We start from the raw sequence: 14,224 nt of genomic DNA, 5'->3' as shown, positions 1-14,224 counted from the left end.
TGTGGAATTCACGCACAAACTTTTTCCCGTTCACGAAATTTCCCGGATTCCTAAAATGCCCTCGCGTCGCGACCGACCAAGCGTTCTCACCTCTCTATTGCCCCTTATGCCTCTGCCCGATCCACCGCCGGCATGGCTCCCTGCTCGTAGCCCCGGGAGGGTTTCCTCCTCCGCCTACAACTCCCGTACCAAAGGCGCCCCTCCTCCTGGTTACCGGCTTGAGCAACCTGCAACGGGAGAGATGCGCCAACGACATCGATGTGAAAACGTAGCATTTTGATGCTCCGTCGATGGAGGTGCGTGTGGCGGCACCGGCCCCGACTTCAATCTGCGAGCGACAGCAACACCCCTGCCTGCTTCACAAAAGCGCTGAGCTGAGGCGAAGAGGGAGAGATCCAGCGCGGAGTGCTCCATACATGAGAAGCGTTGGAGACGCCAACCACCAGCGATAGGCGCTTTGCGACATCTCCGTCGGCGACCACGTCCGCGCCAGGTGAGCCCCTCCTCCCCCTCGTTTCCCATCACTTCTTGTTCTTGGTTTGGGCGCGCCGCGAGAGCAGGGATCTCATGTTTGATTCAAGGTTTAAACTAGCGTGCTAAATGAAATATCAGCAGCCCCCTTTAAATGTTGTGGACGCTATATCGTGCTAACAGCGTGGTATATTTCAAATACCGTTTTTAAAATAATACTAAATTTAGCCTAAAAATAAATAATTTTACTAGAACGAATGGATATATAGTCCAGACTGAATCATACATACATAACCACACATAAAAATAGATCAAAAATATTTTAGAAGGATAACACCAGCATGTCATAGGGCAACAACATAGTATAAATTATTTATTAAAAATTATTAGCATTAGCGATATTATCTTCTGACTTAGAAGTGGAACCAACAGATTGCACTTCATCACCACAAAAAGTGAAAGCAACTTCCCCAAAAAATAGCGCTAACGCTATGAAGTTTTAGCGCGATATAACATGCTATTCGCAAATAGCGCCACAGCAAGCAAAATTACTAAAACTAGATGATTCCCCGCGCGTTGCTGCGGGTTGTTTGGTATATAATGTAATTGTAGATATATGCATAAGGAAAAGGACATTTTGTAATAAATAATTGTGTGGCATTTCATTATATTTTTTGCAACAAAAACCAAATACGTTCCTGAAAATCGCCTCTCAGATTATTGCCAACAAATATTTAAGCACAAAAGTGAAAACAGATTCCTAAATAAGTTAGGTATTGTTGCACACCATCAGTTTAATTTCTTGGATCTGCATATAAAGTGAACCAATCATTACATTGAGCAACTACACAGCAAAGAAGATCGCCCTTGATATTTGGTAACTGAAAGTATATTTCCAACCCGAGAGGGACCCTGCACAATGAAAAAAACTACGAAGTACTCGTATATTGCAGAAACAGACATTTTCAATGGATTCGTTCATAATCTAACATGAACTAAGCACATACAGTTGGAGTACATGAAAAGGTTGCAATATGAAAGCATGTGAATTCCATTACCTATTGTTGTGCCATGTTTCAAGTGTATATAGATCTCCAATCGTGAAAAGACACATCCAACTGCCTGGAAGATTTTTTTTTCAAATTATTGATTAGGATTGAGGATAAGTGGGAAATATTTGAACAGGAGAATAGGCAGAAATCAAGCACAAATAAAAATAGCCAATTATAACATCACTGACGGGAAAAGCACCAATACACAAATTAAAGGAGCAAAGAAAGGGATGGCAACTGTGGATACAATAGGGTAGACACCACCAGGCGCAATTGGAGGATTACGCCACAAAGATGACTAAAATCAACAACGGGTATGCTAAGAAAAATACGCGCGCACCTGTGGCCAACACTTGACGATCGGTGCAATGGAATTTCTGTTGGCATCGATGAAATTCTTGGCCGTTCAGCTTAGGAGACGATCGCCCCGAGCTTCATCGCCGGATCAGTTGAGATTTTAAGAATTGTACCATCAAAACACTGCATAAAAAAATCAATCCGTATTTTAATTCAAGCTGACGATTAATTTGTTGTTCAGAGCACATTGTTACCACTCAAACCAATTGTGGAATCCTACCATAGACATCAGATATCTGAGAAAAAGATTAGGAAAGGATAACTCAAATACCTTGAATGACTCGTTCTTCTTAAAGTCAACGAATAGAGGACCGTCCACATCATCCATTTGTCCTTGTCTAGCATGCAGCACAGACGCAAATCCACAGACGCAAATCGAGGCAAGGCGGAAGAAACACACCATGGGACAAAGGAGCTTGATCTCCTCTTGTTTCTCCTTTGACCTTGTAGCGCAGAGGGTGGACAAAAGAGAGTTGCAGGATGAGGAGAGTGCTTGGAAGGGAGAAGGGTGCTTTCTCGGCAGAAGATGAGGCGATCGATCATGCGGTTCCAAGGAGAAAAGTCTGAAGTGGCAAAGGAGAGAACTTATATGTTGGCTCTTGGCTGCAATTTGGTGAGGAATTAATTAGATGAAACGGCGGAAAGAAGATGAACAGATTGGAAGGAAGAAACTCGCGGGCCTTTTCTTTTTTGTAAATCACTGATGTGGCATATGCTGATGTGGATACCTTGCATGTTAAGAGAATTATCCTTAGTGGGTTGCTCCAATTTAGATATTATAGATTATCCTTAGTGGGTTGCTCCAATTTAGATATTATAAATTTAGCGTGGACCCTCTAAATATGCTATAGTGCGCTATTAACGGAGAAATAGCGTGCTATTTTAAATCTTGGTTTGATTTTGCATAAGTGTGCTAGCAACCCGCACATCAGTAGACAGCTAAAAAGTTTAGATTAATTAATTTTGGGTTTTCCATTTCCGTGTATGCTACTCCACATACGTTTCAGTCTACTCCGCGCTGCTCAAGATCGCATGAATAGAGGGTGCCCATGCCCTCTCCATTGCAGATTTCAGGTTAAATAGTTTTGTGAAAATACTCCATGTAAGTTTTTATGAACCTAGCATGTCAAGATTTGAAATCAATTTCTCAGCAGAAACTGATTATGGAGTATTATTATCATCAGACGATTAACTGATTATCAGTAGAAACTGATTATGGAGTATCACTAGTTAAAATTCATTGAACATATCATCTTACCACAAGGAGTATATACTGTTTGACAAGGCGACTGAAGTCGCTCAGCATTCGTGCCTGAATTTACAAGATTTATTTCCACCACTTTCCTATTCATCTCCCTTTTCAGTAGACGGTTAACTGTAAACACATTACTTTTAGGCATATAAGAAAAATCAGGAAGCGGCATTAAGAATTACTCCTTGCTTCATTATTAGAGAAATTGACGATTGCTTTAGTTAATGTCTCCGTGTCCTTGAAAAATCAGTATTTTATCGATTTGTTGTGATATGTGCTCTTGCAGTTATACTGTTATTTAGCATTGTAAGAATAAAGTTTCAGATAGTTCGACATTCCAATAAAGTTGATAGTACACTTTTTTGTTGCATGTATGGCACATCAAACAAGGCATGCATCAAACCAGGCATGCATTGTGGGTGATCTCGATATGTTAATATGTGCTACAGATGGAACTCGTTACAGCTAAACATGAATGATGCACTAGTTTCAGAAGCTAGAATTAATTTGTTTGTCAGGTTCACACCTCCAATTATGATCCTCTGATTTTGACCAAGCTCACATGAATTGAGGATGGCCAAGCACATATTAGTATCTTTCTACACAAGCGTGCTCCATGCAAATATTACAAGTTTTTATAGTCTCCATGCAAATATTGCACGCTTTTATTCCGACCATTTGATTCTGGAGGGAGCGACGTGAAGCTCTGTTTCGTGTTGCCAACAGATGACATTCTGTTCCATCGTGTATCAGAGACGAAGAATCTCTTGAAGGACGGATTGGAGAACTAGCAGCGGAGGATCGAGTCGTGGTGTTGTTGAGGGATTTGCTTGGAGCAGTAGCACAAGTGAAGTTCCGAGTCTTACCTTTCAGGGTGAAAATCCAAGGTCTAGTCTTAATTGGTTGTGCCTGGCAATGATCTTGTTGAAGGCATTGTTTTAAGAGTGGGGACTATCTCCAGGGTGAAAACCTAAGATCTTTTGATCGGACGACGATGTCACTTGTGCACTGTTCCCTTCTTGAAGGCGTCACTTGTGGAGATCCTGGATTTAAGGTGTTATCTTGGTGGTGGTTCTATTGTTGTTGTTAGGACTGGAGTACCATAGCGGGACTTCTTTTTCTTCTTTTTCTTTTTTTTCTTTTTTGGATGTCTGCATCCGTACTACCATTAGGGTACTGCGTTGTTGTAGAGCCTAGGTGTGATTGGTATCTATCGATATTTATATATTCCTTTTATCAAAAAAAAATTTGCAAGCTTATAAGCTAGTGGAATCATATTCTTATACTCCTGCAAATATTGGAAGTTACTGTCAATATCCTCATACTCTGAATATAAATACCCATGCAAATATTACAAGTTACTGTCAATATTGTACTACTACTGTCAAATGAGAGTATTGTACTTTACTACAGTGAAACTAGAGTACTGTCAGTTGCTACTGCTAGGAATTTTGTGCCTCAAACAAGGGAACTCTTGCCACATTTGTGTGTGCTCCTGCCTAAAGATGATTTATTTATTTCCGGAGAAAATGCTCAATTGGTGCTCTCTGATTCTTCTGAACTGGAGATGAAGATGCCTAGCCGGTGTCGGTGTTGTCCGTCGAGGAGGGTGAGAACAAGGAGGGCGCCGTTGCGGTGGAGATCATCGGGCCCTCTTCATGGTCTGCATCAGCCTCAGTGTCGCCGTTACCTCTTCCACCCTAGCTGGTAAAAGAAGCAATACCCCTCCAGTTCCCCTCTCCATTTTTGGACTGTGAAGCTTTTATGTCACGAACTTGTGATCAGAAATCAAGTGCCGTGTCTGAGCAAAATCTTTCCGATAAATAGTCGTCTCCTGTATTTGTTGTGATCTGCCAGCTTAGTTCAAATTAGCATAACATAGTTGGTTGTAACTATGCTTGAGATATTCTTGATTTTTTTTCTGTTTTGTGGTTCTGGACACTACTCCAGAGTCTCTGACTTGTGCACTTGTGCTGAATCTGCTTGCTTGTGCTTGCACTTATGTAGGTAAATTGCATGTTTGCAGTATTACTAAACACCGATATCGTTGCATGCCAAGACACCAAAGAATGATATTATCTTTAACAAAAATAATCTTTTCATTTCTTGCAGATTATCTATATGGTGTTATATTGGGTTCAGCTTTGGGTCCTCCTGTCGCCGGAGGGACAGCGGGATGCCATGGTTACTGGATGCACACGGTTCCAGATGGTCGCTCAGGATATTTGGTGCCAGACTGGCTGGCGTCATACTAGGAGATTACTTTGATGGTTACTCGGAGTAGTTTGTGCTTTTTTCGCTAGTTTATTTTTGTATCAATTCTGGGCGATGCTTGAGTTGTAAAACAATTCTAAACTTGATTTTATTAATAAATGGTTGTGTGCATCATCATGATGCAGAAGCCGGGGTGATATTCCACATTTTGAAAAGAAAAAAGTCCATTAACTGAGCTATTACTTTTAAGATCTCCCTAGCTATTGACCAAGACACCAATATCGTTCTGACATATCTGATCTTAGAAGATTTTCATTTTCCGCTTCTTCAGGTGGAGGAGTTCAATTGATGTCGAAAAATTGTTGAGCCATTCTTGTTGATGATCATGGGATGACAGCGAGATCTTGGACGATCCTGAGATGGGTGGAGGTGGAGGCGCTGGGAGAGGAGGAGCTGCTGAGGGCGGAGTTGGAGTCGAGGCAGAGCACCTGGTATAAGAGACATTGGTCGGGGAAGAGCCCGTGAGCACCTGGTCCAAGAGACCGTGGTCGAGGAAGATCCTCGCCTGGAATATCTGGGCGATGCAGGTCGTGGTCGAGGATGGGTGCTGGCTACCTGATCTGGCCTAGGCAGAGGAGCTAGACAGAGATGGAGGAGCTGCACGAGGATGGATGGTCTAGACCCGGATGGAGGAGCTGGACGAGGATGAATGGCCTGGACGCGGATGGATGACACTAGTAGGAAAAGCCTCATCAGTGGCGCACCAAAAAAACATTCTGTGGCGCATGGGTGGTGCGCCACAGAATTCTCGCCACAAAAATAAGGATTCTGTGGCGCAACTGCCCATGCTCCACAGAAAGTCTTATTTCTGTGGTGCACCGGGCGGTGGTGCGCCACAGAAAGTCTTATTTCTGTGGCGCACCACCGCCGGTGCGCCACAATTTTTTTTTTAAAATTTCAAAAAAAGTGGTGTCCAGATCTAGATCTAGATCTGAGGTCGCCAATTTTTTTTATTTTTCTGGAAGGTTGCCGGAGGTGGGTGGTTGGTTGCGTGGGTGGGGTGGATGGGTGGGTGGGTGGAGGATGAGGCCGGCCGGAGGAGGAGGTGGTGGTGGAATAGGAGGAGGTGGAGGAGGTGGTGGTGGTGGTGGTGGTGGTGGTAGAGGAGGAGGAGGAGGTGGTGGTGGTGGTTGTTGTCGCCGGAGGAGGAGGAGAAGGTGGTTGTTGTGGAGGAGGTGGTCGCCGGAGGAGGTGTTGGTCGTGGTCGCCGGAGTTGGTCGCCGGTGGAGGAGAGGAGAAGTGGAGAAGTGGAGGAGAGGAAGAGAAGAGGAGAGGAGGAGAAGAGGAGAAGTGGAGAAGGGGAAAAGTGGAGAAGGGGAGAAATGGAGGAGAGAAGAAGAAGTTGGCGCCAGAAATTTTAAATTTTGAACGTTAATTCTGTGGCGCATGGGCAGTTGGTGCGCCACAAATTTATCTTTTATTTTTTTGTATTTTGCAGCAAAAAATCTTTAACTGCCCGTAACTTTTTACTCTTTGGAAATTTGGAGATTTTTCGTGGGAACATTTTGATATATTATGCGTTTTTTTTCGAGTTCGTATGCAACCAGAAATCCAGTTTGATGATTTTCCCACGCAATTTTGCAAAAAAAAAGTCGAAATTATTGTTTGTTAATTCTCAGTGGTAAAAGATGACATAATACATGGGCATCTTGAAGGAATTTATTTTTTGAAATTTTTATCTATTTTTTTTATTTTTTAAAGAGGAAAAAAAGGCGATCCAAGGGGGGTGGAGTTGCGTGGGAAGCCAAAAAAAGTTCTGTGGCGCATGGAACTCATGTGCGCCACAGAAATGTGTAGTTTCTGTGGCGCACCATCGTACGTGCGCCCAGAAAGTCTTAATTCAGTGGCGCAACAGGACTAGTGCGCCACAGAATGTCTTATTTCTGTGGCGCACATGATCCTGTGCGCCACAGAAATAGTGAAACCAATGATTTGGGCTGGCCCCACCAAATTTCTGTGGCGCATGGATCCATGGTGCGCCACAAAATTAAGCTATTTCTGTGCCGCACCATGCCTGGTGCGCCACAAAATAACTTTCCGTGGCGCATTTTTTGTGGTGCGCCACAGAAATAAGCTCCACCTATAAGCGTTTTCCTACTAGTGTGAGCTCGACGAGGATGGATGGTCTGGACGCGGATGGAGAAGCTGGACGAGGATGGAGGACCAGGACGTGGATGGTGGATGTCGAGGGTACTCCTCGGCATTTTCCACCTTTTAAGGCTTAGGGTTGACGGAATCCTGCAGGCTGACACGAGACATCGGATATCAAGCAAATGGGGAGAGAGATTTACCCAGGTTCGGGGCCCTCGATGAGGTAAAACCCTTACTTCCTGCTTATCTGATCTTGATTATCGAAATTATCGGGTTACAATGGGGTAGCCGAAGGCTAAGACTAAGATCTCATCGAGAGGCTAAGATTATTTTTGACCTAGCTCTAGACTTGTGGTGGTTCAGGCTATGTTGATTGTGTGTCCCTCGGCAGACCCTCTCCTGGCCCTTATATTGTGAGCCAGGTCTCGAGAGATCTGTCCTGGTACGACTAGGTTACAAAAAATCCTACATCTAGACTTTCCTTGTTCTTGATCTTCTTGCCTTGTTCTTCAAGTATATTTCTTCGGAACCTTGGTCGGTGGAGGACCTTCACGGGCCCCTGGTTGGGCTGTAAGAGGTAACATAATACGGGTTACCCGAAGGGTAATGCCCACATTAGAGGACCTGGGCGGGGATGGAGGAGCTGGGCGGGATCGAGGAGGAAGACGATGGGAGCGGAATCGAGGAGGAAGACTGTGGGAAAACGATCGCGATTCAGATTAGACAGGGGTAGCGATGTCATTTTGCTAGATTTTCACATGGTCGGAAATTTTCCCCAACGTCTTATATTTCAGAACGGTGTGAGTATATAACTATATATGCGCCACCATTGCCCAAATGATTTGGATGGCGGGAAATGTAGGACTTTTGATATTTTCTCGTTGGTTCCTGCCAAATTCAAGCGTCCTTTTACCTCAAAAAAATTCAAGCGTCTCTCCTCGTAACTAACTGGAGCCGACACCCACCACGAATAACTGAAACCTGTCCATGGACGCGGTTCACGCAATCACGCAGGTCATTCAGCTAGTTCCGAAGTTCAGGAGCTCGTCCGGGAATTTCTCCGGCAACCGTGGCCGCGGAAGTGGGAAATACCTTTCTTGTTTCACTTTTTTTTCTATGGGTTTGGTACGTGGGTCATTTTCGACAAAAGGATGGAAGAGAAAGCCAATTTCATCCGGCAGCCTTCATGTTTCCTCCTCCAACTTCTTTATTTAGTCCTCTGTAGCTCTACCTTTTCACGACTAAACTAATTAGTGTCCTTTGATTGCTTAATGAACAACCTGTAATCCATGCGGCATGCTTGAGTGCGCTTGACTCTCACTACTCACTAGGGCCCATTACGGAAAACAATTATGACAAACAAAGAACGGACACTAACTGAAACACCCACATTCATGCGTGTAACTATAAAAGAATTTCGCAAAAAGATAGCTTTTAAAATATTGTTTATCAAATTTGCTACAGCTAGATATCTCTTGAAATGCAGGTGGTTGTTACTTCAGGGCTTCCCTGTTTTGTATTCCTCGATTATATACTGGATATGTGAGAAGTTGGTTCCTAGTCGGTAGATGATTAGATTCACGGTATACAATTTGTGAGTATTTCAGGAATGGCCTAGCACCAACATTCCTATACATGTAGTTACATATTTATGTCTACACATCATCCTACAATACGGGCTTATGTATTAATATTTTCAATTTTAATCGCATTTCAAATCTATATGAAGTCAAGCCAATTGCATCAAACCCAAGTGTACTTAAAAGGACGAATCCAATTTACTCCTTCTCACTGACTCCACCAGTGCCTATCTATCTGCATATTAAAGACATATCTAGCCTAAGCTCTAATGATATATAAGTTAACCTATGTGAGAACACGTTGGTATAGTTTGGGTCAGAAAAAACTTCATGCATGGCAGTATGCGTAAAATTGGCGGCTTCTTGGCGGTGCACAACTAGGCTTGGGAAGGATCGAGAATTTATTTGCCACCAGCTAGGAGGAAAACAGAGCTAGACAGGCTACACCCCTGTGTAGTTTGGGAATTATCCAAGCTACATAAGTTCATATTGAAGCATGATGACATTGATTAGCGCCGCTAGCTATCATGAGAAGGCAACACCAAGGACAAACCGTGCTAGCACGAGAACCGCATAGAGGATGGCCCAGTTTTTTTAGCATTTTATAAAGTTTGCTCTACAGGTAGCCCGTTATTTTGAAAACAAATAAAAACTCGATTTCGTAGTTTCACAAAATTCTAAAAACAAACTGGGGATGTAGTATCCTATAATCGTGCAAAGAATCAATGCAAAATACTATGTATTCTAACCTACCAAGAAATGTTAAAGGGGAGATCAGTTCACATTTTCAAAACTTCAAAATTTATATGATTTTGTTATTCTTTATGTAGCCCAAAGTACAAAATATTTCACATAGAGATTTTACACGGGTGTAGGATACATCATTGATTGCATCCACGAATTCTGTCGGAGTACATAGCTTTAAATCAAGTTTTCATTTTTTTTGGCGGAGCTAATAACATTTGGTTTTATCGGACTTCCTCTACAGTTCTTAAGAAAGAATCCATCCTTCAGGTAGGAGTCTCGTGTTCCCCTTACATTTTATAGCCACCAATATATATCGGTCCACCAACGTTAATATGTTGTTCCCCTCCATGTCTCACGTTCTACATAATGTTTTGATATCAACATGTGGTGCGATTGGTTTTACATTGATTTTGAGGGGATTTCATCGCACCCAAGCGTGGTTCAAAAGGATGAGTGCAATTTAATCTTTCTTAGTGACTTTGATGGCGACCACCAATGCCTACTTCTGTGTTAAAGACAAACACAACATAACCTGAGATGATAAATAACTTAGCCTGCACGAGAACACTTCATTGGAAAACCGTCCATGGTAGTATGCACCAAATTGGCGGCCTATTGGATGTACAACTGGGGCTGGAAAGGATCGAGAAATCAGTTGTCATTGGTCACGTGATTTGAGCTAGACACACAACTATGTATTTTGGCCAACAACCAAGCCAGTTCAGTTCATGCTTGAGCTCGTGAGATACGTCGGCCTTGTAATGATTCAGACGGATGGATCTGCATAATGTCCTTGGGGGTGTGTGGATATCCTAAGGAATCAGAGAGATTGAACCTTCTCTACCGTATTTGACTCTACATGAAGACATTGATCTTCTTTAGGTCAATTTAGATTTTGTCCTAGCGGGTATGTTGTTCCCCTCGAAGTCATGCGTTCTAGACAATCTTTTGATATTAACTTGTGGTATGGCTGGTTTTACATTGGTTTTGTGCAAAACAAGTCTTTGCACTGATATTATTAACTGTCAAGTCAGTATAGAAGTTGAGTTTCAAGTTTGAGAAGGAAAACTCGAGGGAGTCTTGGACATGCCAAAATCATAGTAGTAACACATGTTGTTATATTGTATGCTATTTACATGTTCAATTGTCTATAGCGGTCTCTTATATCCTACTGTAAACAATTTTGGTGAACAAATGATTGTCTTTTGAAATATTACTTTACCGAACTTTCTACAGGTACCACATCTATCAAAATGCATCGAGTTGTTACTTGCAGGCTTCCCTAGTGTGTATTCGTGAATTATATACTAGACATGTGAGAAGTTGGTCCCGTTCGGTATATGATTTAACGCAGAAATATACTATTTATGAGTGTTCATAAATGGCGTAACATCGGCAATCATAACCCTCTATCTAGTTACATATTTATGTCCAAATATCATTACAATAAGATATTATGCATATATATTTTAAAATTCAATACCATTTCAAAGATATATGGATTTGAGCCGATTGTATTACACCCATGTATGGTTAAAAAGGACGAGCCCAATTTATTCTTTCTGACTTCGATGGCCACAGCCAATGCTTATATATGTGCTAAAGACACGCTGAATCTAAGTTGAGACGATACATAAGTTAGCATGCAAGAGAACACTTTGGTAGAGCTTGAGTCAGAAAAACATCATTCATGGTAGTATGCAAGAAATTGGAGGCCTATGGGGTGAACAATTCGGCTTGGGAAGGATCGAGAATACAATAACCATTAGTCATGCGATTTGACCTAGAGAGGCTATACACCAGTGTAGTTTAGCCAATAGCCAAGCTAATTCAGTTTATGCTTAAGCTTGTAAGGGACAACGGCCAAGTAATGATTCGGATGATGGAGCTAAAAATTAGCAGCAGTACTATACTTTTCGTGTTGAATCCCATGCATATCTAGTATTTGTCGTATAACGAGGTAGAATAATATCCATCTTATACTACATCATCAAAACATACTCCCTTTCCATTTTGGTCTAGCATATCCATGGCATAGTTTTGAACCCTCCTTTGTCCGATCGTCTGCTCATCCTACGTCTCATCCCTAACATAGGCTTACCCCCATGGCGAACGACTCCCGCCATTCGCAACCAGCCGTGAGAGCAGTGCACATACGCGGCGGACACATGCCCATCAGCCAGCAAGTCTCGCAGAGCGGTTCCTCCAGCACCCGTGGCTGGGGATGAGGAGAGGCACCTTTTTCTAGTTTGCTCTTTTTTCCAGTTGTACACTTATCCACAAAGCGGGTACAAGGGTCATTTCCATAGCGAACAGATTCCATTTTGAGTTGTGTCCTCTATTTTCTCTTCTAAGTTCCTGTTATTCTAGTGGTTCTTTATTTTTCATGACTAAAATAAGCTCATCTTGAGAGGAAACATTCAGGGTTCTTTGCTTGCTTACTATCTGAAAAAGAATCCATGCGGCATGCTTGACTATCACTACTCACTAGGGCCTAGTGTACCCGAGAATACATAGAAATGTATGATGACGTACACATTATGTTAAGAAAAGTGTACATTCTGCATGACTGAATGGTATATTGTTGTAATTCACTTAGCGGAAAGTGCCGTTGACACATGGGCACCAATGCTCTCCTCACTTTCAGATTTTTGAAGTTTTTTAAATCTCACGTTTTTAATTCTTAAAAAATTATGACATTAAATATATAGATAGATATATACTGGTGGGGTGTATGCAAGAAAGTCCCATTAAAAAATACTTTCTATTTTGAACAATATAAAAATGATAAATTCTGACACTAAATGGTAGTAAAATAGTATTACAACAGTGTATCTTTTTTTAGAAATTTGTTTTTTTTGGTATTTCCTAAAATTTAAAGTATTTTTACTGGGACTTCTTTGTATACACTTCTCATGAACATATCTATCTACATATTTAATGCTAAGTGTGAGGTTTTGAAATTTTTAAAAAGCTGAAAGTGAAGGGAGCACTGGTGCCCATATACACCAAATCCTTGTCCTTCACTTAGAGCATATGGTACTGTATATCCTGTTTGTTCCTCACGAATAAAGTTTACTGGTGGAGAATTTCAGAAAGGACTATTGTATGCTCGATCGCTTAGTGAGGAGAGGTTGTACACTCCATTCCAAAATCCTATGTTTTGACATTCTATTTGTCCCACGGTACCCGTGGATTTTAGTAGGCGATGTGTGTGGTTGTGTATGTCTATACTACCATATTCGTTGTTTTCGGACGAAACATATACATCTACCACTTGTTCTTCAATCCAAAAAATCCTCATGAATCAATCAATTGATCTACCCACCCGCGTGATCTGCTTCAGATAAATCAATCTACTCCCTCCGGCCCGATTTAGATGATGCGGGCGACATTTTGCAAAAACGACCTTAATGAATTTCTGACACAATTGTAACTCCTCCCACCGCTCATCTGTCATCTCTCGTCTTCCTCTTCGCTCCGCTCCACTGGCTCCGCTCCGCCGCCCGCGCTCGCACGCTGCTCCGCTGCGCCCCTTCCCCGCCCCCGCCCAAGCAGGCTTCTTGCTTACCATATTCGTATCCCGTCAATCCGACTCGTCGAGGAATTCTGATGTACGCTTCTGTATAAGCATACACATATTTAATGAGTGACACCCCTGCTGAGAAAAGCTTGAGCGCATGGTAGTGATAGAAACATATATACGACCAAATGAGTGGGATGGAATTCTCGTTGGCTCGTGTCATTTTCCAACGTCTTCTAACGAGGTCACGTAGTAGGATCCATCTTGTACATATAGTCGTTGAGACATACCTATCGCTCGGGATCTCAGACACGGGGATACGTACGTAAACCGCCGCCATTTTTGAACTCTGCCTCGCCTCCCGTCCCCTCGCTCGTGTGTTTCAGACTCGGACCCAACTAACACGCGCCTACCACCATCGAAAGCTGCTCACCAGGCCCGGTCCACCGCCAACCAAACCACTCTAATCCTTTTTCGTTTAGCTAGCAGTCTTTTCTCGGGGCAGGTACGTGTGTCTTTTTCAGCAAAAGGAGGAGAAACAAAGCCAATTTCAATCCGTACCCTTCATGTTCCCTCTTCCTACCCTTTTGTTAGTCCTCGAGTGGCACTACACCACGGTAGTCAATTAGTCATTTAGGGGCACATGCTTAGGGGCACATCATTTTTATGCCCACAAAAGTTACAAATCAGGGTGTATTTTTTAAGTGCCCTAATAGGATATACCAAGTAGGGCACATTTTAGATGTACCATCAAAGATATACCTTTAAGGGCACATTTTGATGTGCCCTAAATCGTATTACCTATGAGGGCACTACTCTATGTTACTATCTTCATAATGCATATAGTAACTTAGATGTAGTATCATACATGAGTGTA

Source organism: Lolium perenne, chromosome 7 (assembly GCF_019359855.2).
Source record: "Lolium perenne isolate Kyuss_39 chromosome 7, Kyuss_2.0, whole genome shotgun sequence".
Taxonomy (NCBI): Eukaryota; Viridiplantae; Streptophyta; class Magnoliopsida; order Poales; family Poaceae; genus Lolium; species Lolium perenne.
Note: the sequence above shows the minus strand (reverse complement) of the source record.